Source organism: Camellia sinensis, chromosome 6, assembly GCF_055761805.1.
Source record: "Camellia sinensis isolate YWXY chromosome 6, ASM5576180v1, whole genome shotgun sequence".
Taxonomy (NCBI): domain Eukaryota; kingdom Viridiplantae; phylum Streptophyta; class Magnoliopsida; order Ericales; family Theaceae; genus Camellia; species Camellia sinensis.
This window is the reverse complement of record NC_138966.1, coordinates 58,658,765-58,663,192: the sequence shown is the minus strand read 5'-3', so window position 1 is coordinate 58,663,192 and position 4,428 is coordinate 58,658,765.

Below are 4,428 nucleotides of genomic sequence, written 5' to 3'. Positions count from 1 at the left end.
TTTGAGTTGATGCATCGGCCTATTCAGGGCACCCTGAACGGACGCTTTGTCCGGGAGGGGGAAGACTTTCCATTCTGCGGCTTCCCAGAGCCATGGCTGAATGCCGAGAAGAGACGCCTACCGGGTTTTGAGATATTCTTTGATTTATAATTTGTCTGGGGATGATGTTGTCGAAGAGCAAGGAAGTGGATTCCGAGAGCACCGAGATTGAAATGGGGATAGCACTGGCTAGTCTACTATCAGATCCTCCGATCATACATGAGTGATTGGGGGATGATCTCTCAGTGTCTATGATTGGAAATGAAGCGGATGTGAGCCCATCTGCAAACATTTTGAATGCGTCCATCGCACCCTCCCTCGTCTGGCAGTACGAGGAGGGATTCTTTTCGAGCAACACCGGGTCAAGTAGTGAGCCGGAATCTGATTCCATCGAGTCTGTAGGGTCAGAATTAGGTTCCCGTTCGTCTGAGTCTGAGTCTGGTATTCCTGGGGGTGACAACCCGGATGCCACAGTCCTGTCTAGGTCGTCTTTTTCTTTTTCCTTTGAGTCTATTGTAACAGAGGAATCAGGCGACTTGGAAGTGATTAATGAGAATGAAGTGGCTGTGGCTTTTGAGTATTTTTCTGTGCCTTTGATTTATTGTATTAATCAGGACTTTCAAATTTTTGATGAAAACGACGGGGAAGAAATTCCTCCGGTTTTACAACGAGTAATTGATCAAGAGCAGGAGAGATTTGTTAAACTCTTGGTTAATGAAATCACTACAGTTAATGTTGGTACTGAGAAGGACCCGCGGCTGGTCTAGATCGGGTCCACGTTGTCTTCGAAGGAGCACGAGCGCTTAGTCGCTTTATTAAAAGATTTCAAAGATGTTTTTGCGTGGTCCTACGAAGACATGCCTGGAATCGATGCTGAGATTGTACAGCACCGGATCCCTCTTAACCCCAAGGCCCGACCTATCAAACAGAAGCTCAGAAGGATCCGCCCCGACTGGGCCGTCAAGATCATAGAAGAGGTCACCAAGTAAATCGACGCAGGGTTCCTGCTGGTATTTGAGTACCCAACTTGGCTGGCCAACATAGTTCCGGTGCCGAAGAAGGATGGCAAGATTCGTGTAACACCCCTGTTCCGTAATATGCTAATTGGTCCCTAATACGTATGTGACTATATGTTTTGATATGATTTTTGTGTGCCATTATGTGAATATATGCGACTTTGGAATTCTACCTGTTCACCGTAGGAATATCTGTTTGAATAATCTGCTCTGGAAATTAAATTGAGGGCCTTATCGGCCACAGAACCCGAAATTGATTACGCCATTGTGATTGGCATAATTTTTAGAGCCTATGGTGAAATTTAATTAGAAATTGATCCTGGTCAGATTAAACTGATTAAATTGATGAATTAAGTGCCCAAATATTTTATATTAAATTATTACATTAGTGGGGCTTATTGTATGATAGCATTACACTCCCCTTTAACTCTTATGAACTCAAGAATCTGAGGGATTCAATTGTGAGAGAGTGAGGGCCGGCCTTAGTGAGAGAAAGGGAGAGAAATTGTGCAATTTGGCTTAAAGCTTGGAAATTTTCGGGATTTAGCTCAAGAATTGACTAGAGCTTAGAAGATCAAAACTTCTAGGTGAGTAATTCTTGGATTATAGTTCGTAATTTTGTGTGTTCAAGCTAATTTGGTGATCAAGAATAAGATTGAAATGAAATTGTGTTGGAATTGTTGAATTGAAGCTTAATATGTGCATGCATGTAAGAAATTACTTTGAAATTGCATGTTTGAGCACAAATGTGTGTAGTCCATGTGAAATGTTAAAGGAAACTCATGTTTTGATCACCATTTGTGTTATCTAAGTTGAGAATGATGAGCATCTCCCACATGCATGTACAAATCATGGGAGTATAAGTCTTGAATGTTTGAATTTGAGCATGTTGATGATGGGTTTGAGATATTATGGGACATGCATGTAGATAAATCATGAAATTGAGCTTCCTGATGTTGTAATTCTGTATTAGTAGCATGTTAGCATGTGTAAATGTGTAATTTGAGCCATTGCATGCAAGTAATGTAGCTGGAAAACCGATTTGGAGCTCAAGAACACGATCTGGGAAACCCAGAATTTTGATGTCCGCTCGAGCGGGGTAATGGCCGCTCGAGCGGGAAAATCGTGCTCCCAGCACTTTTGCAGAGTTGGATGTCCGCTCGAGCGAGAAACCTCACGCTCGAGCGTGGAGTTTTGTAGACAGGCCTTCAGCTCGAGCGCTCTATTCCACGCTCGAGCGCATTTTTCATGCAACCAGTGCTTTTGCAGGCCTTAAGGGTCCGCTCGAGCGGGTAAGTACACGCTCGAGCGGGGACCCTGTTTTCTGAAATCTTGTCCATGCATCCTGTGTTTCGTTTTCTGTTCTCTTTCACTTGTAATCACTCTTAGGCATATGTTAAGCATTGTAAATGAGTTAATGAGATAATAATAAAGCCTAAAGAGGAATATGTGAATTAAAGAACAGATTGAACTGTTAATGACCCTTTTGTATTCATGAAACGTGTAGGGTCAAGCTCCAGGGCGAATCCACAAGCCGATCACAGTGAGTAATATCAATATTTGAAAGCTTGTCAATGTCCAATTGTTTATTCCCTTATAAACTTTACGAGTTGTTAATTGGGATTGTGGACAAAAGTCTGACAGAGACAAATGAATGGACCGAAGGTCATTTTGATATAAATGAATGACCAATATGAATGGACCGAAGGTTGTTTTGACATGAATGTATGGGCCGAAGGCCATTTTGATAGAAATGAATGGGCCGAAGGCCATTTTGACGGAAATGATTGGACCGAAGGTCGTTTTGATAGAAATGAGTGGACCGAAGGTCGTTTTGACCAATATGAATGGACCGAAGGTCATTTTGACATGAATGTATGGGCCGAAGGCCATTTTGATAGAAATGAATGGGCCGAAGGCCGTTTTGACAGAAATGAATGGACCGAGGGTCGTTTTGACAGAAATGAGTGGACCGAAGGTTGTTTTGACATATATAAATGGACCTAAGGTCGTTTTGACATGAATGAGTGGGCCGAAGGCCGTTTTGTCATGAATGTATGGGCCGAAGGCCGTTTTGACGTAAACGAATGGGCCGAAGGCCATTTTGATAGAAACCAATGGGCCGAAGGCCGTTTTGACGTAAATGAACGGGCCGAAGGCCGTTTTGACATGAATGGAAATCTGAATGGGCCAAAGGCCAGAATGTTTGGAACTACAGTCACTTGATTTGAATTTCGTATAGTTATATATATATCTGTTAAATAGAAATAGGAATTGGGCCTAAGGCCGTTTGGAACGTGTTGTTCTACATTGTTATGTAGCTTCTGTATTTGATTTGATATTATTCACTGGGCTTTCGCTCAAGCTCATTCATGTGTTTGTAGGTGAGCCAAGAGAAGTCCAGACCCAGCCTCAGTGAAGTCTGTATGGAACAACTAAGGTTTTGAGAGAGTCAGCCCTTGTGTCTCACGCACGAGACCCGTCTTCGCCTTTTGTTATGTATTTACATTTTGTCAGGTTGGCGAAGTTTTGTATATGTCTGCTTATAGTTTTTATGGGTTGACTTAGTTTTGGATGATCCTATCTGTATAGAACCTATGTCACTATGTTTCTGTTGTGAGTTATTAACGTACATATGTATGGTTTGTTACGATGTGCCATGTAAGCACAGCTCTATGGACAAAGTTTTAAATTTTGCATCCCTTTTAGCCCCTTACTCTGATGTGTTAAGTCTATTTTGAGTTTGAGGCCATAGGTAATCTTAGGATTACTGGCCGGTTACGTCCTTAACCCATGGAGGCGGGTTCGGGTCGTGACAATTCGGGTATGTGCGGATTTCAAGGACTTGAACAAAGCCAGTCCGAAGGACGACTTTCCTTTGCCATATATCGATGAGTTAGTGGACTTCACTGCTGGGCACGCATTGCTTTCATTCATGGATGGCTTTTCAGGCTACAATAAGATTTTGATGGCACCCAAAGATCGTGAGAAAATTGCTTTTACCACCCCGTGGGGGACCTATTGTTATAGAGTGATGCCGTTTGGGCTGAAGAATGCTGGAGCTACATATCAACGGGCCGCGACCATAATATTGCACGACATGATCCACAAAGAGGTTGAGGTGTACGTGGACGACATGATTGTTAAGTCCAAAGAAAGAGAGGGCCACTACACTGCCTTGCAAAAGTTTTTCCAAAGGATTAGGGAATTTCGGTTGCGGCTGAATCCTCAGAAATGTACTTTTGGTGTTAAAGCAGGGAAAATGTTGGGGTTCTTGATTACACAGAGAGGTATCGAAGTCGACCCTTCCAAAATCAAGGCCATCTTAGAAATGCCACCCCCGAAGACTGAAAAGGAGGTGCGAGGCTTTCTG